Source organism: Hyla sarda, chromosome 8 (genome assembly GCF_029499605.1).
Source record: "Hyla sarda isolate aHylSar1 chromosome 8, aHylSar1.hap1, whole genome shotgun sequence".
NCBI classification, from domain to species: Eukaryota; Metazoa; Chordata; class Amphibia; order Anura; family Hylidae; genus Hyla; species Hyla sarda.
In genome coordinates this window covers 97,123,723-97,145,235 of record NC_079196.1, presented here as the reverse complement: position 1 = coordinate 97,145,235, position 21,513 = coordinate 97,123,723, and the positions used below count along the sequence as shown (strand labels likewise).

Genomic DNA, 21,513 nt, shown 5'->3' with positions numbered 1-21,513 from the left:
ATGTGCAACAAAGGTAGGCGTGTTGTTTTCATATGCAGATCTGAAATATTGTCTTATATGCAAGAGGAGGAGTGATGGGGGTTCAGGCAAAAGCCAGGCTATGGATTGCATTGCTAAATGCTCCATCAGAGTGCAATGGTCGCCTGTCCTTTTTTTAAGTGATGATGTGGGTTTAGCCTGTGCTGTATGTATGGGTGGCTGACTGCCACCCACCCAGAGAGTGTATGGGAGGCTGGTTGGCTGCCAGCCTTCCATCCATTCCTATGAGTAATGTGAGTGCTCATGAAGGGGACATGGTTGGGTCCACCCCTTTCCCGGTTATCCCCTCTAGGCCTTTTGGCTTAGATCAAGTGTAAAAAAAGAAAGGATCTTGCGACAGATCGCATCCTGAGGCACGTTTTTTTTTTGTGTGAATACTTGCACTTGGGTGACTTGTGAGCACATACTGATACATACGTTCCCTATCTGGGGACCATAAATTAAATGGATTTTTGAGAAAGGGAGCTGATTTGGAAGCTTGCTTCTGTCGCCCTATGCATTGACCCGATGTGGCAGTATCTTCGGGTAGTGAACAGTACACCACCCCATTCCAGTGTTAAACAAGAAAGATTCTCATTTAATCCTCCGTGGGTGAGAATTTGAGTTTGAGAATTGGAGACCAAAATGATGAGTTGCACTGACTGGTTTATGAATGTCTATTCATTTAGCGTTTTAATGACCATGTTTGCACACTGATTGGTGTAAAAAAATAAAATAAAACTAAATAATAATAATCTAGCACACCTGTGCAGGTTTGACATGACATGACAGGTAGCTGTCTTGTGGGTGGTGCTGAATCCTGTTAAATGACGTGAGGGTCTCATGCCTATACACAAGGGTGTGTCATTGCTGTTGCTTGACCATGCATTGGTTTCTGTGGTCAGTGAATGATAAAAACAAAATTTACCATCCATTGATGGATGGGAAATCCGCCATGAGGCATTTGTTTTTAGAAACTGCTGCTCACAACCAATGTTGCAATGGAGTGTCTCCATCTGCTGGTGGTATTGGAAAGGCATTAGTGCTATGACAGGGTCTGAAGAAGAAGAAGAAGAAGAAGACGGAAAAAAATATATATAAAAAGAAAAAGAGAGAGAGAGAGAGAGACTGACTTAGTGAGCGAGTGAGTGAGAGAGTGAGAGTGAGTGAGAGTGAATGAGTGAGTGAGTGATTGAGTGAGTGAGTGAGTGAGTGAGAACAAATGAGTTAAAGCAAGTGAGTGAGAGAGATCGAATGAATGAAAGTCTGAATGACAGAAAGAAAAAAGGATGAAGAAAGAAGCATGAAGAAAAAAAAATGTATATAGAGTTGCTGACATGAGTGCAATCTACAAAGCCGTTGAGGCTGATCCTCATGGGAGGATTATTTCACCAGGACCCTTAGCACTTTTAAAATGCCATTCAATGCCACTTCTAGGGCTAGATGTAAACTGCAGATGACCATGTTGTGGTAGTTACCATGGATACCCAAGTGATGTGTGAGCTAACACATAGGCCCAACAGATTCCAAGAAGGCCAGAATAACCAGCGGCACCACCATCGGTTGTCAGGTCACCCGGATTCAGCAAATACCAGACTTCAAAATGATGCAGGTTTATACTGTTAATTTTCAGTTTATCGTTACAGTTGGTGTTATTCCATGTCGGAAGGGACGCAGCTACAGCCAGTGGGGTAACTAGAGACAGGCAGGCAGCTATGTGCAACAAAGGTAGGGGTGTTGTTTTCATATGCAGATCTGAAATATTGTCTTATATGCAAGAGGAGGAGTGATGGGGGTTCAGGCAAAAGCCAGGCTATGGATTGCATTGCTAAATGCTCCATCAGAGTGCAATGGTCGCCTGTCCTTTTTTTAAGTGATGATGTGGGTTTAGCCTGTGCTGTATGTATGTATGGGTGGCTGACTGCCACCCACCCAGAGAGTGTATGGGAGGCTGGTTGGCTGCCAGCCTTCCTTCCATTCCTATGAGTAATGTGAGTGCTCATGAAGGGGACATGGTTGGGTCCACCCCTTTCCCGGTTATCCCCTCTAGGCCTTTTGGCTTAGATCAAGTGTAAAAAAAGAAAGGATCTTGCGACAGATCGCATCCTGAGGCACGTTTTTTTTTTGTGTGAATACTTGCACTTGGGTGACTTGTGAGCACATACTGATACATACGTTCCCTATCTGGGGACCATAAATTAAATGGATTTTTGAGAAAGGGAGCTGATTTGGAAGCTTGCTTCTGTCGCCCTATGCATTGACCCGATGTGGCAGTATCTTCGGGTAGTGAACAGTACACCACCCCATTCCAGTGTTAAACAAGAAAGATTCTCATTTAATCCTCCGTGGGTGAGAATTTGAGTTTGAGAATTGGAGACCAAAATGATGAGTTGCACTGACTGGTTTATGAACGTCTATTCATTTAGCGTTTTAATGACCATGTTTGCACACTGATTGGTGTAAAAAAATAAAATAAAACTAAATAATAATAATCTAGCACACCTGTGCAGGTTTGACATGACATGACAGGTAGCTGTCTTGTGGGTGGTGCTGAATCCTGTTAAATGACGTGAGGGTCTCATGCCTATACACAAGGGTGTGTCATTGCTGTTGCTTGACCATGCATTGGTTTCTGTGGTCAGTGAATGATAAAAACAAAATTTACCATCCATTGATGGATGGGAAATCCGCCATGAGGCATTTGTTTTTAGAAACTGCTGCTCACAACCAATGTTGCAATGGAGTGTCTCCATCTGCTGGTGGTATTGGAAAGGCATTAGTGCTATGACAGGGTCTGAAGAAGAAGAAGAAGAAGAAGACGGAAAAAAATATATATAAAAAGAAAAAGAGAGAGAGAGAGAGAGACTGACTTAGTGAGCGAGTGAGTGAGAGAGTGAGAGTGAGTGAGAGTGAATGAGTGAGTGAGTGATTGAGTGAGTGAGTGAGTGAGAACAAATGAGTTAAAGCAAGTGAGTGAGAGAGATCGAATGAATGAAAGTCTGAATGACAGAAAGAAAAAAGGATGAAGAAAGAAGCATGAAGAAAAAAAAATGTATATAGAGTTGCTGACATGAGTGCAATCTACAAAGCCGTTGAGGCTGATCCTCATGGGAGGATTATTTCACCAGGACCCTTAGCACTTTTAAAATGCCATTCAATGCCACTTCTAGGGCTAGATGTAAACTGCAGATGACCATGTTGTGGTAGTTACCATGGATACCCAAGTGATGTGTGAGCTAACACATAGGCCCAACAGATTCCAAGAAGGCCAGAATAACCAGCGGCACCACCATCGGTTGTCAGGTCACCCGGATTCAGCAAATACCAGACTTCAAAATGATGCAGGTTTATACTGTTAATTTTCAGTTTATCGTTACAGTTGGTGTTATTCCATGTCGGAAGGGACGCAGCTACAGCCAGTGGGGTAACTAGAGACAGGCAGGCAGCTATGTGCAACAAAGGTAGGGGTGTTGTTTTCATATGCAGATCTGAAATATTGTCTTATATGCAAGAGGAGGAGTGATGGGGGTTCAGGCAAAAGCCAGGCTATGGATTGCATTGCTAAATGCTCCATCAGAGTGCAATGGTCGCCTGTCCTTTTTTTAAGTGATGATGTGGGTTTAGCCTGTGCTGTATGTATGTATGGGTGGCTGACTGCCACCCACCCAGAGAGTGTATGGGAGGCTGGTTGGCTGCCAGCCTTCCTTCCATTCCTATGAGTAATGTGAGTGCTCATGAAGGGGACATGGTTGGGTCCACCCCTTTCCCGGTTATCCCCTCTAGGCCTTTTGGCTTAGATCAAGTGTAAAAAAAGAAAGGATCTTGCGACAGATCGCATCCTGAGGCACGTTTTTTTTTTTTTTTGTGTGAATACTTGCACTTGGGTGACTTGTGAGCACATACTGATACATACGGTCCCTATCTGGGGACCATAAATTTAATGGATTTTTGAGAAAGGGAGCTGATTTGGAAGCTTGCTTCTGTCGCCCTATGCATTGACCCGATGTGGCAGTATCTTCGGGTAGTGAACAGTGCACCACCCCATTCCAGTGTTAAACAAGAAAGATTCTCATTTAATCCTCCGTGGGTGAGAATTTGAGTTTGAGAATTGGAGACCAAAATGATGAGTTGCACTGACTGGTTTATGAACGTCTATTCATTTAGCGTTTTAATGACCATGTTTGCACACTGATTGGTGTAAAAAAATAAAATAAAACTAAATAATAATAATCTAGCACACCTGTGCAGGTTTGACATGACATGACAGGTAGCTGTCTTGTGGGTGGTGCTGAATCCTGTTAAATGACGTGAGGGTCTCATGCCTATACACAAGGGTGTGTCATTGCTGTTGCTTGACCATGCATTGGTTTCTGTGGTCAGTGAATGATAAAAACAAAATTTACCATCCATTGATGGATGGGAAATCCGCCATGAGGCATTTGTTTTTAGAAACTGCTGCTCACAACCAATGTTGCAATGGAGTGTCTCCATCTGCTGGTGGTATTGGAAAGGCATTAGTGCTATGACAGGGTCTGAAGAAGAAGAAGAAGAAGAAGAAGAAGAAGAAGAAGACGGAAAAAAATATATATAAAAAGAAAAAGAGAGAGAGAGAGACTGACTTAGTGAGCGAGTGAGTGAGAGAGTGAGAGTGAGTGAGAGTGAATGAGTGAGTGAGTGATTGAGTGAGTGAGTGAGTGAGAACAAATGAGTTAAAGCAAGTGAGTGAGAGAAATCGAATGAATGAAAGTCTGAATGACAGAAAGAAAAAAGGATGAAGAAAGAAGCATGAAGAAAAAAAAATGTATATGGAGTTGCTGACATGAATGCAATCTACAAAGCCGTTGAGGCTGATCCTCATGGGAGGATTATTGCACCAGGACCCTTAGCACTTTTAAAATGCCATTCAATGCCACTTCTAGGGCTAGATGTAAACTGCAGATGACCATGTTGTGGTAGTTACCATGGATACCCAAGTGATGTGTGAGCTAACACATAGGCCCAAAAGATTCCAAGAAGGCCAGAATCACCAGCGGCACCACCATCGGTTTTCAGGTCACCCGGATTCAGCAAATACCAGAGTCCAAAATGATGCAGGTTTATACTGTTAATTTTCAGTTTATCGTTACAGTTGGTGTTATTCCATGTCGGAAGGGACGCAGCTACAGCCAGTGGGGTAACTAGAGACAGGCAGGCAGCTATGTGCAACAAAGGTAGGCGTGTTGTTTTCATATGCAGATCTGAAATATTGTCTTATATGCAAGAGGAGGAGTGATGGGGGTTCAGGCAAAAGCCAGGCTATGGATTGCATTGCTAAATGCTCCATCAGAGTGCAATGGTCGCCTGTCCTTTTTTTAAGTGATGATGTGGGTTTAGCCTGTGCTGTATGTATGTATGGGTGGCTGACTGCCACCCACCCAGAGAGTGTATGAGAGGTTGGTTGGCTGCCAGCCTTCCTTCCATTCCTATGAGTAATGTGAGTGCTCATGAAGGGGACATGGTTGGGTCCACCCCTTTCCCGGTTATCCACTCTAGGCCTTTTGGCTTAGATCAAGTGTAAAAAAAGAAAGGATCTTGCGACAGATCGCATCCTGAGGCACGTTTTTATTTTTTTTGTGTGAATACTTGCACTTGGGTGACTTGTGAGCACATACTGATACATACGTTCCCTATCTGGGGACCATAAATTAAATGGATTTTTGAGAAAGGGAGCTGATTTGGAAGCTTGCTTCTGTCGCCCTATGCATTGACCCGATGTGGCAGTATCTTCGGGTAGTGAACAGTGCACCACCCCATTCCAGTGTTAAACAAGAAAGATTCTCATTTAATCCTCCGTGGGTGAGAATTTGAGTTTGAGAATTGGAGACCAAAATGATGAGTTGCACTGACTGGTTTATGAACGTCTATTCATTTAGTGTTTTAATGACCATGTTTGCACACTGATTGGTGTAAAAAAATAAAATAAAACTAAATAATAATAATCTAGCACACCTGTGCAGGTTTGACATGACATGACAGGTAGCTGTCTTGTGGGTGGTGCTGAATCCTGTTAAATGACGTGAGGGTCTCATGCCTATACACAAGGGTGTGTCATTGCTGTTGCTTGACCATGCATTGGTTTCTGTGGTCAGTGAATGATAAAAACAAAATTTACCATCCATTGATGGATGGGAAATCCGCCATGAGGCATTTGTTTTTAGAAACTGCTGCTCACAACCAATGTTGCAATGGAGTGTCTCCATCTGCTGGTGGTATTGGAAAGGCATTAGTGCTATGACAGGGTCTGAAGAAGAAGAAGAAGAAGACGGAAAAAAATATATATAAAAAGAAAAAGAGAGAGAGAGAGAGAGAGACTGACTTAGTGAGCGAGTGAGTGAGAGTGAGTGAGAGTGAATGAGTGAGTGAGTGATTGAGTGAGTGAGTGAGTGAGTGAGAACAAATGAGTTAAAGCAAGTGAGTGAGAGAGATCGAATGAATGAAAGTCTGAATGACAGAAAGAAAAAAGGATGAAGAAAGAAGCATGAAGAAAAAAAAATGTATATGGAGTTGCTGACATGAGTGCAATCTACAAAGCCGTTGAGGCTGATCCTCATGGGAGGATTATTGCACCAGGACCCTTAGCACTTTTAAAATGCCATTCAATGCCACTTCTAGGGCTAGATGTAAACTGCAGATTACCATGTTGTGGTAGTTACCATGGATACCCAAGTGATGTGTGAGCTAACACATAGGCCCAACAGATTCCAAGAAGGCCAGAATCACCAGCGGCACCACCATCGGTTGTCAGGTCACCCGGATTCAGCAAATACCAAAGTCCAAAATGATGCAGGTTTATACTGTTAATTTTCAGTTTATCGTTACAGTTGGTGTTATTCCATGTCGGAAGGGACGCAGCTACAGCCAGTGGGGTAACTAGAGACAGGCAGGCAGCTATGTGCAACAAAGGTAGGCGTGTTGTTTTCATATGCAGATCTGAAATATTGTCTTATATGCAAGAGGAGGAGTGATGGGGGTTCAGGCAAAAGCCAGGCTATGGATTGCATTGCTAAATGCTCCATCAGAGTGCAATGGTCGCCTGTCCTTTTTTTAAGTGATGATGTGGGTTTAGCCTGTGCTGTATGTATGTATGGGTGGCTGACTGCCACCCACCCAGAGAGTGTATGGGAGGCTGGTTGGCTGCCAGCCTTCCTTCCATTCCTATGAGTAATGTGAGTGCTCATGAAGGGGACATGGTTGGGTCCACCCCTTTCCCGGTTATCCCCTCTAGGCCTTTTGGCTTAGATCAAGTGTAAAAAAAGAAAGGATCTTGCGACAGATCGCATCCTGAGGCACGTTTTTTTTTGTGTGAATACTTGCACTTGGGTGACTTGTGAGCACATACTGATACATACGTTCCCTATCTGGGGACCATAAATTAAATGGATTTTTGAGAAAGGGAGCTGATTTGGAAGCTTGCTTCTGTCGCCCTATGCATTGACCCGATGTGGCAGTATCTTCGGGTAGTGAACAGTACACCACCCCATTCCAGTGTTAAACAAGAAAGATTCTCATTTAATCCTCCGTGGGTGAGAATTTGAGTTTGAGAATTGGAGACCAAAATGATGAGTTGCACTGACTGGTTTATGAACGTCTATTCATTTAGCGTTTTAATGACCATGTTTGCACACTGATTGGTGTAAAAAAATAAAATAAAACTAAATAATAATAATCTAGCACACCTGTGCAGGTTTGACATGACATGACAGGTAGCTGTCTTGTGGGTGGTGCTGAATCCTGTTAAATGACGTGAGGGTCTCATGCCTATACACAAGGGTGTGTCATTGCTGTTGCTTGACCATGCATTGGTTTCTGTGGTCAGTGAATGATAAAAACAAAATTTACCATCCATTGATGGATGGGAAATCCGCCATGAGGCATTTGTTTTTAGAAACTGCTGCTCACAACCAATGTTGCAATGGAGTGTCTCCATCTGCTGGTGGTATTGGAAAGGCATTAGTGCTATGACAGGGTCTGAAGAAGAAGAAGAAGAAGAAGACGGAAAAAAATATATATAAAAAGAAAAAGAGAGAGAGAGAGAGAGAGAGACTGACTTAGTGAGTGAGTGAGAGAGTGAGAGTGAGTGAGAGTGAATGAGTGAGTGAGTGATTGAGTGAGTGAGTGAGTGAGTGAGAACAAATGAGTTAAAGCAAGTGAGTGAGAGAGATCGAATGAATGAAAGTCTGAATGACAGAAAGAAAAAAGGATGAAGAAAGAAGCATGAAGAAAAAAAAATGTATATAGAGTTGCTGACATGAGTGCAATCTACAAAGCCGTTGAGGCTAATCCTCATGGGAGGATTATTTCACCAGGACCCTTAGCACTTTTAAAATGCCATTCAATGCCACTTCTAGGGCTAGATGTAAACTGCAGATGACCATGTTGTGGTAGTTACCATGGATACCCAAGTGATGTGTGAGCTAACACATAGGCCCAAAAGATTCCAAGAAGGCCAGAATCACCAGCGGCACCACCATCGGTTTTCAGGTCACCCGGATTCAGCAAATACCAGAGTCCAAAATGATGCAGGTTTATACTGTTAATTTTCAGTTTATCGTTACAGTTGGTGTTATTCCATGTCGGAAGGGACGCAGCTACAGCCAGTGGGGTAACTAGAGACAGGCAGGCAGCTATGTGCAACAAAGGTAGGCGTGTTGTTTTCATATGCAGATCTGAAATATTGTCTTATATGCAAGAGGAGGAGTGATGGGGGTTCAGGCAAAAGCCAGGCTATGGATTGCATTGCTAAATGCTCCATCAGAGTGCAATGGTCGCCTGTCCTTTTTTTAAGTGATGATGTGGGTTTAGCCTGTGCTGTATGTATGTATGGGTGGCTGACTGCCACCCACCCAGAGAGTGTATGGGAGGTTGGTTGGCTGCCAGCCTTCCTTCCATTCCTATGAGTAATGTGAGTGCTCATGAAGGGGACATGGTTGGGTCCACCCCTTTCCCGGTTATCCCCTCTAGGCCTTTTGGCTTAGATCAAGTGTAAAAAAAGAAAGGATCTTGCGACAGATCGCATCCTGAGGCACGTTTTTTTTTTTTTTGTGTGAATACTTGCACTTGGGTGACTTGTGAGCACATACTGATACATACGTTCCCTATCTGGGGACCATAAATTAAATGGATTTTTGAGAAAGGGAGCTGATTTGGAAGCTTGCTTCTGTCGCCCTATGCATTGACCCGATGTGGCAGTATCTTCGGGTAGTGAACAGTGCACCACCCCATTCCAGTGTTAAACAAGAAAGATTCTCATTTAATCCTCCGTGGGTGAGAATTTGAGTTTGAGAATTGGAGACCAAAATGATGAGTTGCACTGACTGGTTTATGAACGTCTATTCATTTAGTGTTTTAATGACCATGTTTGCACACTGATTGGTGTAAAAAAATAAAATAAAACTAAATAATAATAATCTAGCACACCTGTGCAGGTTTGACATGACATGACAGGTAGCTGTCTTGTGGGTGGTGCTGAATCCTGTTAAATGACGTGAGGGTCTCATGCCTATACACAAGGGTGTGTCATTGCTGTTGCTTGACCATGCATTGGTTTCTGTGGTCAGTGAATGATAAAAACAAAATTTACCATCCATTGATGGATGGGAAATCCGCCATGAGGCATTTGTTTTTAGAAACTGCTGCTCACAACCAATGTTGCAATGGAGTGTCTCCATCTGCTGGTGGTATTGGAAAGGCATTAGTGCTATGACAGGGTCTGAAGAAGAAGAAGACGGAAAAAAATATATATAAAAAGAAAAAGAGAGAGAGAGAGAGACTGACTTAGTGAGCGAGTGAGTGAGAGAGTGAGAGTGAATGAGTGAGTGAGTGATTGAGTGAGTGAGAACAAATGAGTTAAAGCAAGTGAGTGAGAGAGATCGAATGAAAGTCTGAATGACAGAAAGAAAAAAGGATGAAGAAAGAAGCATGAAGAAAAAAAAATGTATATGGAGTTGCTGACATGAGTGCAATCTACAAAGCCGTTGAGGCTGATCCTCATGGGAGGATTATTGCACCAGGACCCTTAGCACTTTTAAAATGCCATTCAATGCCACTTCTAGGGCTAGATGTAAACTGCAGATTACCATGTTGTGGTAGTTACCATGGATACCCAAGTGATGTGTGAGCTAACACATAGGCCCAACAGATTCCAAGAAGGCCAGAATCACCAGCGGCACCACCATCGGTTGTCAGGTCACCCGGATTCAGCAAATACCAAAGTCCAAAATGATGCAGGTTTATACTGTTAATTTTCAGTTTATCGTTACAGTTGGTGTTATTCCATGTCGGAAGGGACGCAGCTACAGCCAGTGGGGTAACTAGAGACAGGCAGGCAGCTATGTGCAACAAAGGTAGGCGTGTTGTTTTCATATGCAGATCTGAAATATTGTCTTATATGCAAGAGGAGGAGTGATGGGGGTTCAGGCAAAAGCCAGGCTATGGATTGCATTGCTAAATGCTCCATCAGAGTGCAATGGTCGCCTGTCCTTTTTTTAAGTGATGATGTGGGTTTAGCCTGTGCTGTATGTATGTATGGGTGGCTGACTGCCACCCACCCAGAGAGTGTATGGGAGGCTGGTTGGCTGCCAGCCTTCCTTCCATTCCTATGAGTAATGTGAGTGCTCATGAAGGGGACATGGTTGGGTCCACCCCTTTCCCGGTTATCCCCTCTAGGCCTTTTGGCTTAGATCAAGTGTAAAAAAAGAAAGGATCTTGCGACAGATCGCATCCTGAGGCACGTTTTTTTTTGTGTGAATACTTGCACTTGGGTGACTTGTGAGCACATACTGATACATACGTTCCCTATCTGGGGACCATAAATTAAATGGATTTTTGAGAAAGGGAGCTGATTTGGAAGCTTGCTTCTGTCGCCCTATGCATTGACCCGATGTGGCAGTATCTTCGGGTAGTGAACAGTACACCACCCCATTCCAGTGTTAAACAAGAAAGATTCTCATTTAATCCTCCGTGGGTGAGAATTTGAGTTTGAGAATTGGAGACCAAAATGATGAGTTGCACTGACTGGTTTATGAACGTCTATTCATTTAGCGTTTTAATGACCATGTTTGCACACTGATTGGTGTAAAAAAATAAAATAAAACTAAATAATAATAATCTAGCACACCTGTGCAGGTTTGACATGACATGACAGGTAGCTGTCTTGTGGGTGGTGCTGAATCCTGTTAAATGACGTGAGGGTCTCATGCCTATACACAAGGGTGTGTCATTGCTGTTGCTTGACCATGCATTGGTTTCTGTGGTCAGTGAATGATAAAAACAAAATTTACCATCCATTGATGGATGGGAAATCCGCCATGAGGCATTTGTTTTTAGAAACTGCTGCTCACAACCAATGTTGCAATGGAGTGTCTCCATCTGCTGGTGGTATTGGAAAGGCATTAGTGCTATGACAGGGTCTGAAGAAGAAGAAGAAGAAGAAGACGGAAAAAAATATATATAAAAAGAAAAAGAGAGAGAGAGAGAGAGAGAGACTGACTTAGTGAGCGAGTGAGTGAGAGAGTGAGAGTGAGTGAGAGTGAATGAGTGAGTGAGTGATTGAGTGAGTGAGTGAGTGAGTGAGAACAAATGAGTTAAAGCAAGTGAGTGAGAGAGATCGAATGAATGAAAGTCTGAATGACAGAAAGAAAAAAGGATGAAGAAAGAAGCATGAAGAAAAAAAAATGTATATAGAGTTGCTGACATGAGTGCAATCTACAAAGCCGTTGAGGCTAATCCTCATGGGAGGATTATTTCACCAGGACCCTTAGCACTTTTAAAATGCCATTCAATGCCACTTCTAGGGCTAGATGTAAACTGCAGATGACCATGTTGTGGTAGTTACCATGGATACCCAAGTGATGTGTGAGCTAACACATAGGCCCAAAAGATTCCAAGAAGGCCAGAATCACCAGCGGCACCACCATCGGTTTTCAGGTCACCCGGATTCAGCAAATACCAGAGTCCAAAATGATGCAGGTTTATACTGTTAATTTTCAGTTTATCGTTACAGTTGGTGTTATTCCATGTCGGAAGGGACGCAGCTACAGCCAGTGGGGTAACTAGAGACAGGCAGGCAGCTATGTGCAACAAAGGTAGGCGTGTTGTTTTCATATGCAGATCTGAAATATTGTCTTATATGCAAGAGGAGGAGTGATGGGGGTTCAGGCAAAAGCCAGGCTATGGATTGCATTGCTAAATGCTCCATCAGAGTGCAATGGTCGCCTGTCCTTTTTTTAAGTGATGATGTGGGTTTAGCCTGTGCTGTATGTATGTATGGGTGGCTGACTGCCACCCACCCAGAGAGTGTATGGGAGGTTGGTTGGCTGCCAGCCTTCCTTCCATTCCTATGAGTAATGTGAGTGCTCATGAAGGGGACATGGTTGGGTCCACCCCTTTCCCGGTTATCCCCTCTAGGCCTTTTGGCTTAGATCAAGTGTAAAAAAAGAAAGGATCTTGCGACAGATCGCATCCTGAGGCACGTTTTTTTTTTTTTTGTGTGAATACTTGCACTTGGGTGACTTGTGAGCACATACTGATACATACGTTCCCTATCTGGGGACCATAAATTAAATGGATTTTTGAGAAAGGGAGCTGATTTGGAAGCTTGCTTCTGTCGCCCTATGCATTGACCCGATGTGGCAGTATCTTCGGGTAGTGAACAGTGCACCACCCCATTCCAGTGTTAAACAAGAAAGATTCTCATTTAATCCTCCGTGGGTGAGAATTTGAGTTTGAGAATTGGAGACCAAAATGATGAGTTGCACTGACTGGTTTATGAACGTCTATTCATTTAGTGTTTTAATGACCATGTTTGCACACTGATTGGTGTAAAAAAATAAAATAAAACTAAATAATAATAATCTAGCACACCTGTGCAGGTTTGACATGACATGACAGGTAGCTGTCTTGTGGGTGGTGCTGAATCCTGTTAAATGACGTGAGGGTCTCATGCCTATACACAAGGGTGTGTCATTGCTGTTGCTTGACCATGCATTGGTTTCTGTGGTCAGTGAATGATAAAAACAAAATTTACCATCCATTGATGGATGGGAAATCCGCCATGAGGCATTTGTTTTTAGAAACTGCTGCTCACAACCAATGTTGCAATGGAGTGTCTCCATCTGCTGGTGGTATTGGAAAGGCATTAGTGCTATGACAGGGTCTGAAGAAGAAGAAGACGGAAAAAAATATATATAAAAAGAAAAAGAGAGAGAGAGAGAGACTGACTTAGTGAGCGAGTGAGTGAGAGAGTGAGAGTGAATGAGTGAGTGAGTGATTGAGTGAGTGAGAACAAATGAGTTAAAGCAAGTGAGTGAGAGAGATCGAATGAAAGTCTGAATGACAGAAAGAAAAAAGGATGAAGAAAGAAGCATGAAGAAAAAAAAATGTATATGGAGTTGCTGACATGAGTGCAATCTACAAAGCCGTTGAGGCTGATCCTCATGGGAGGATTATTGCACCAGGACCCTTAGCACTTTTAAAATGCCATTCAATGCCACTTCTAGGGCTAGATGTAAACTGCAGATGACCATGTTGTGGTAGTTACCATGGATACCCAAGTGATGTGTGAGCTAACACATAGGCCCAACAGATTCCAAGAAGGCCAGAATCACCAGCGGCACCACCATCGGTTGTCAGGTCACCCGGATTCAGCAAATACCAGAGTCCAAAATGATGCAGGTTTATACTGTTAATTTTCAGTTTATCGTTACAGTTGGTGTTATTCCATGTCGGAAGGGACGCAGCTACAGCCAGTGGGGTAACTAGAGACAGGCAGGCAGCTATGTGCAACAAAGGTAGGCGTGTTGTTTTCATATGCAGATCTGAAATATTGTCTTATATGCAAGAGGAGGAGTGATGGGGGTTCAGGCAAAAGCCAGGCTATGGATTGCATTGCTAAATGCTCCATCAGAGTGCAATGGTCGCCTGTCCTTTTTTTAAGTGATGATGTGGGTTTAGCCTGTGCTGTATGTATGTATGGGTGGCTGACTGCCACCCACCCAGAAAGTGTATGGGAGGCTGGTTGGCTGCCAGCCTTCCTTCCATTCCTATGAGTAATGTGAGTGCTCATGAAGGGGACATGGTTGGGTCCACCCCTTTCCCGGTTATCCCCTCTAGGCCTTTTGGCTTAGATCAAGTGTAAAAAAAAGAAAGGATCTTGCGACAGATCGCATCCTGAGGCACTTTTTTTTTTTGTGTGAATACTTGCACTTGGGTGACTTGTGAGCACATACTGATACATACGTTCCCTATCTGGGGACCATAAATTAAATGGATTTTTGAGAAAGGGAGCTGATTTGGAAGCTTGCTTCTGTCGCCCTATGCATTGACCCGATGTGGCAGTATCTTCGGGTAGTGAACAGTGCACCACCCCATTCCAGTGTTAAACAAGAAAGATTCTCATTTAATCCTCCGTGGGTGAGAATTTGAGTTTGAGAATTGGAGACCAAAATGATGAGTTGCACTGACTGGTTTATGAACGTCTATTCATTTAGCGTTTTAATGACCATGTTTGCACACTGATTGGTGTAAAAAAATAAAATAAAACTAAATAATAATAATCTAGCACACCTGTGCAGGTTTGACATGACATGACAGGTAGCTGTCTTGTGGGTGGTGCTGAATCCTGTTAAATGACGGGAGGGTCTCATGCCTATACACAAGGGTGTGTCATTGCTGTTGCTTGACCATGCATTGGTTTCTGTGGTCAGTAAATGATAAAAACAAAATTTACCATCCATTGATGGATGGGAAATCCGCCATGAGGCATTTGTTTTTAGAAACTGCTGCTCACAACCAATGTTGTAATGGAGTGTCTCCATCTGCTGGTGGTATTGGAAAGGCATTAGTGCTATGACAGGGTCTGAAGAAGAAGAAGACGGAAAAAAATATATATAAAAAGAAAAAGAGAGAGAGAGAGAGAGAGAGAGACTGACTTAGTGAGCGAGTGAGTGAGAGAGTGAGAGTGAATGAGTGAGTGAGTGATTGAGTGAGTGATTGAGTGAGTGAGAACAAATGAGTTAAAGCAAGTGAGTGAGAGAGATCGAATGAATGAAAGTCTGAATGACAGAAAGAAAAAAGGATGAAGAAAGAAGCATGAAGAAAAAAAAATGTATATGGAGTTGCTGACATGAGTGCAATCTACAAAGCCGTTGAGGCTGATCCTCATGGGAGGATTATTGCACCAGGACCCTTAGCACTTTTAAAATGCCATTCAATGCCACGGGCTAGATGTAAACTGCAGATGACCATGTTGTGGTAGTTACCATGGATACCCAAGTGATGTGTGAGCTAACTTAGGGTCATTGCACCTCATCAGTACAGAGCTGGGTTCTGGTTTGCTAAAGAGATGCCTTAGATGCATGCCATATTCTTCAAGCAAGGCTCCACAGGAATGCATAAATCGCATTAATATTTAGGTGCATTTGGTTACAAGACCGCAGCAATTTACAGCAGATACTCTCTTAAAGGTAACATACATTTTTTTATTAATAAAGCATAAAACATTTTATTCTATTGTTTTTATTTTCTAGCTGTAGATTATAATTTTATTTTTAGCATATGATTATGGGCGCAGCCATAAGATACCTTTAGAAATGTTTCCATTATTTTAGGCATGTTCTGTGACCTATGCCGAGAGAGAATTGAAATCAGCTCACAATCCTACTTTCCCATCAATTCGATCACAATGTACAGATATATGAATGAACAGTAAGGAGATCTTTCTAGTGAACTTTTTATACCTAGGCCTATAACCATAAAAGGGGGCATCCTCTAGGTTTCTGGGATTCTGTAAGACTATGGAACTCTCCGCCACATAATGTTGTGAAGTCTGACTCAAACAAGTTCAATGGGGGCCTGGAGGTTTTTCTAGAAATATATAATATTACAAGTTTTATGGGGATAGAACATTGTTGATCCATGGATTTATTCTCACTGCCATAATGGATTTAGGAAGGAATTTTTCCTTTGTCATGGAGCTACTGGCATTAGTCTTATGGGAGGGTTTTGCCTTCCTCTAGACCAGTGATGGTGAACCATTGTGAGCCCAGGTGTCCAAACTGTAATGCACGCCAATTTTTTCCCCTCAAAGTGCCAGCACAGCAATGAAATCAGAATACTGAGGTTTAAGTTTAGAAAAAACAATTCATACAGTTGTCATAACTAATTAACATCTTTTGTTTTAAAAGAAGAACACAACAACAGAGTTCAATGATCCAAACTTGTTTTTTTTAATAGAATTGATAGTTTATAGTTCCCCCACATTAGGTTTTATTTCCCCCACATTAGATTGGCAGCACAGTTCCCCCACATAAGGCTGGCAGTATAGTTCTTACAAATTAATTACCATATAGAGTGGGCATGTGTAGAACTAACTTACTATATATAACCAATACCCTATTAAAATTTACCTTTTATTACATCTTATTAAAATATTATAACTTTTTAATCTCCAGCGATCTGCTGTACATGTAAATAATCAATGATGCTCACATAAAGCTGATAACCATATATGTCAGAGGTATGTATACTTTGACAATAATACATATGCAAATAAACAATACAGTAAAGCAATAACGTTGGATGGCACTTACGTATTGAGGATTATGCTTTCTTTTCAGTCCTATGGGAGGAGACTGTCATAGGGTAAGATAGAGTTAGAATAGTGCTCTGATGTATTCAATATTGATAATGTGATCTAACTAGCACTCCTATTACAACAAATTCTCACCCTACCTAACAGCGGGGGAGGCGCCCCCACTTCAACCGTTGACTCTCCACTACCTAAAGCTGACTATAACCATAGTATACATGCAGGACAATACAAAGCCATTATTTTAATGTATATAATGATGCATCATTATACAGCACATCTATGTGTACAAAAAGTGATAAATAATGAATAAATAAATCCTTCACCAAATAATAAGATAATGGAACAAAATTAAAGAAGGATAAAATGTAAACCTTTAGAGTACCTCTACGCGTTTCCCCCCGGTAATAAACTAGTACCCGGGGTTCCTCAGGAGGTTTTTACCAAAAAAGGTACTGTGCAGGAGCGAGTGGAGACAATGTCACAAAAAAATCATTGACCCACAAGTATTACCTGCACAGGGAGGCATGCATACAATCAAACTGCATGCCACCATTGATTGTATGCATGCCTCCCTGTGCAGGTAATACTTGTGGGTCAATGATTTTTTTGTGACATTGTCTCCACTCGCTCCTGCACAGTACCTTTTTTGGTAAAAACCTCCTGAGGAACCCCGGGTATTAGTTTATTACCGGGGGGAAACGCGTAGAGGTACTCTAAAGGTTTACATTTTATCCTTCTTTAATTTTGTTCCATTATCTTATTATTTGGTGAAGGATTGATTTATTTATTCATTATTTATCACTTTTTGTACACATAGATGTGCTGTATAATGATGCATCATTATATACATTAAAATAATGGCTTTGTATTGTCCTGCATGTATACTATGGTTATAGTCAGCTTTAGGGAGTGGAGAGTCAACGGTTGAAGTGGGGGGCGCCTCCCCCGCTGTTAGGTAGGGTGAGAATTTGTTGTAATAGGAGTGCTAGTTAGATCACATTATCAATATTGAATACATCAGAGCACTATTCTAACTCTATCTTACCCTATGACAGTCTCCTCCCATAGGACTGAAAAGAAAGCATAATCCGCAATACGTAAGTGCCATCCAACGTTATTGCTTTACTGTATTGTCTATTTGCATATGTATTATTGTCCAAGTATACATACCTCTGACATATATGGTTATCAGCTTTATGTGAGCATCATTGATTATTTACATGTACAGCAGATCGCTGGAGATTAAAAAGTTATAATATTTTAATAAGATATAATAAAAGGTAAATTTTAATAGGGTATTGGTTATATATAGTAAGTTGGCTGTATAGTTCCCCCACATTAGGCGCAGTATACAGGGTGGGCCATTTATATGGATACACCTTAATAAAATGGGAATGGTTGGTGATATTAACTTCCTGTTTGTGGCACATTAGTATAGGTGAGGGGGGAACTTTTCAAGATGGGTGGTGACCATAGCGGCCATTTTGAAGTCGGCAATTTTGAATCCAACTTTTGTTTTTTCAACAGGAAGAGGGTCATGTGACACTTTAAAATTATTGGGAATTTCACAAGAAAAACAATGATGTGCTTGGTTTTAAGGTAACTTTATTCTTTTATGAGTTATTTACAAGTTTCTGACCACTTATAAAATGTGTTCAATGTGCTGCCCATTGTGTTGGATTGTCAATGCAACCCTCTTCTCCCACTCTTCACACACTGATAGCAACACCGCAGGAGAAATGCTAGCACAGGATTCCAGTATCCGTAGTTTCAGGTGCTGCACATCTCGTATCTTCACAGCATAGACAATTGCCTTCAGATGACCCCAAAGATAAAAGTCTAAGGGGGTCAGATCGGGAGACCTTGGGGGCCATTCAACTGGCCCATGACAACCAATCCACTTTCCAGGAAGCTGTTCATCTTGGAATGTTCGGACCTGACACCCATAATGTGGTGGTGCACCATCTTGCTGGAAAAACTCAGGGAACGTGCCAGCTTCAGTGCAAAGAGGGAAACACATCGTCATGTAGCAATTTTGCATATCCAGTGGCCTTGAAGTTTCCATTGATGAAGAATGGCCCCACTATCTTTGTACCCCATATACCACACCATACCATCAATTTTTGTGTTCCAACAGTCTTGGAGGGATCTATCCAATGTGGGTTAGTGTCAGACCAATAGCAGTGGTTTTGTTTGTTAACTTCACCATTCACATAAAAGTTTGCCTCATCACTGAACAAAATCTTCTGCGTAAACTGAGGGTCCTGTTCCAATTTAGTTTTGCCCATTCTGCAGCACCTGAAACTACGGATACTGGAAGCCTGTGCTAGCATTTCTCCTGCAATGTATATAGTAGTATATAGCAGTGTATACGGATACTGGAAGCCTGTGCTAGCATTTCTCCTGCGGTGTTGCTATCAGTGTGTGGAGAGTGGGAGAAGAGGGTTGCATTGACAATCCAACACAATGGGCAGCACATTGAAAACATTTTATAAGTGGTCAGAAACTTGTAAATAACTCATGAAAGAATAAAGTTACGTTAAAACCAAGCACATAAGCACATCATTGTTTTTCTTGTAAAATTCCCAATAAGTTTGATGTGTCACATGACCCTCTTCCTATTGAAAAAACTAAAGTTGGATTCAAAATGGCTGACTTCAAAATGGCCGCCACCCATCTTGAAAAGTTTCCCCCCTCACATATACTAATGTGCCACAAACAGGAAGTTAATATCACCAACCATTCCCATTTTTTTAAGGTGTATCCATATAAATGGCCAACCCTGTAGTAACCCCCACATTAGGCGCAGTATAGTAACCCCCACATTTGGTGCAGTATAGTTCCCCCACAGACATACAGCCTTCAGCCATATACAGTGTATGGCTGGAGGCTGTATGCCTGTGTACTGCCTCACAGTGCTCCGTCCACCACTCCTCCAGTCAGGGTCACAATCTACTGCTATGTGACCGGTGGTCGGAACACTGAAGATGATGCACAGGTAACTTACCATGACGTCCCTGCGTGCACTATCTCCTGGTGGCCCCTGCATTTTTAAGTTAACGCGGGGCCGCAGAAAGGTAACAGGGACATCCTTGTGTCCCAAAAAGATCTTTTGGGACACAGGGATGTCCCAAATGGGCTGACTATGGCCGCGTGCCAACAGAGGGGGCTCTGCGTGCCACCTGTGGCATGCGTGCCATAGGTTTGCCATCACTGCTCTAGATCAACACAGTAGGCTTTTAGGTTGAACTTGATGGACTCGTCTTTTTATTCAACCTTTTAAACTCTTACTATGTAATTGTTCATGTGGCCATTCACTGCCCAATTCTTTGGCCATCTCAAGGGGTCCTTTCTACAAGCACTGAACAACATTGCGCATAATCTATCAATGCTTGTATTGGGCAGCTGCCTGTCTAAACGGACCACAAACTACAACTTAGGGTCCATTGTAGGTTACCATTGTGTTACACTAACACACAATAATACAATTCAGATTTGAATTAAGAATTACAGTCATGAAGTGTTACTGTAATAAAAATAAAATAATAATAAAACAAAGCTTTTGACGTCATTCAAATATTTTAAATGTTTTGACCGGCCAGGATCTCAGTGCCCACACCAAACGACAGATATAGCCACGTGAAGTGCATGGTAGCGCTTTTCCCTCTCTCACTGCAGATGATGGGTTCCTTATACTTTACGGACCATTCACCTACAAAAGGGACAGATTGAGCACCAAGCTGGGGAGTGAAGCACTTCAATCAGCCATATCCAGAGATCAGGGGGGGATCTTAGCACTGGCACCCCCAACCAATCAAAACTTTAGACATGCCTGCATGAAATGTCAAAAGGCTTTGTTTGTTTTTTTGACTAACACTTTAAGCCTAAAAGTATCCCAAAGCCTTGATTTGGCAAGTTTCCATCAGGACACCTTTTTCAACAGGACAAATTATGTCCTATTTAAAAGGGGTTGTCCAGAAATATTTTTATCTCCCCCCCAAGTGTCCATGCTGAGGTGTATATTAAAAAAAAAAAAAAAAAAAACACACCAGTCCTCACCTGCTGCCGATTCCCCTGATGACCCAGTACCTGCTGCTCAGCTGTGGATGTGCTATGCGTGACTCTACCCTATAAGCTTTTATTTGTACCCCAATGTAAAAGTTGAAACATATTTGTAAATTACTTCTCTTAAAAAATCTTTACCCTTCCAGTACTTATTAGCAGCTGTTTGCTACAGAGGAAATTCTTTTATTTTTGAACTTTTTTGTCTTGACCACAGTGCTCTCTGCTGATACCTGATGCCCGTATCAGGAACTGTCCAGAGCAGGAGAAAATCCCCATTGCAAACCTAAGTTTCCCACCGGAGAACCCCTTTAAGTAAACAGTCAATTCACATATAACAGTACTGCAAGTTCTTTTTATTTATTTACCTAGCAGAATAAGTAATGAATAGAAACAAGTCAATTTTCTTTTAAAATACTGACAAAGACTCACTTTCATTGCCTTTTGCATACAATACAGGCCTCACTGCAGTCACTCAGACATTTATTTCATAGATTACAAATAAAATGGAATGCAGTAAACTACAAGGAAGAAGAGCTACCGGAGAATAGATTAAGTGCTGAAAACCCCCACGGATGATTGGTCAATACTGTAGAGCACATTCAATGCCTTTATTTCCAGTGCACTAAAATATCTTAATGCAGACAAAGAAATAAATGTAAATGGGTTATACGCAGTTAAAAAATAAAGAAACTCCAGGCTTTAATAAGGCTGCGCTGCTGTTAATGTGCAAAAACAGCCTAAATTGAGCAAAACATGATAATGTGGTGTATAACACTTTCTGTGACCTTCCAGCACATGCTTTT

The 21,513-nt window shown here is 42.0% G+C and overlaps 9 pseudogenes; all 9 read left to right on the top strand.

Moving 5' to 3' along the window:
* Positions 1-320: 320 nt before the first annotated feature.
* On the top strand, positions 321-585 carry LOC130289697 (U2 spliceosomal RNA; annotated as a pseudogene).
* Positions 586-2,057: 1,472 nt separating this feature from the next.
* On the top strand, positions 2,058-2,322 carry LOC130289696 (U2 spliceosomal RNA; annotated as a pseudogene).
* A 1,468-nt stretch (positions 2,323-3,790) lies between these two features.
* LOC130289794 (U2 spliceosomal RNA) lies at positions 3,791-4,060 on the top strand (annotated as a pseudogene).
* A 1,479-nt stretch (positions 4,061-5,539) lies between these two features.
* LOC130289532 (U2 spliceosomal RNA) lies at positions 5,540-5,808 on the top strand (annotated as a pseudogene).
* A 1,463-nt stretch (positions 5,809-7,271) lies between these two features.
* LOC130289685 (U2 spliceosomal RNA) lies at positions 7,272-7,535 on the top strand (annotated as a pseudogene).
* A 1,472-nt stretch (positions 7,536-9,007) lies between these two features.
* On the top strand, positions 9,008-9,276 carry LOC130288624 (U2 spliceosomal RNA; annotated as a pseudogene).
* A 1,435-nt stretch (positions 9,277-10,711) lies between these two features.
* Positions 10,712-10,975, top strand: LOC130289684 (U2 spliceosomal RNA; annotated as a pseudogene).
* Positions 10,976-12,451: 1,476 nt separating this feature from the next.
* LOC130288623 (U2 spliceosomal RNA) lies at positions 12,452-12,720 on the top strand (annotated as a pseudogene).
* A 1,435-nt stretch (positions 12,721-14,155) lies between these two features.
* On the top strand, positions 14,156-14,421 carry LOC130288640 (U2 spliceosomal RNA; annotated as a pseudogene).
* Positions 14,422-21,513: the final 7,092 nt, after the last annotated feature.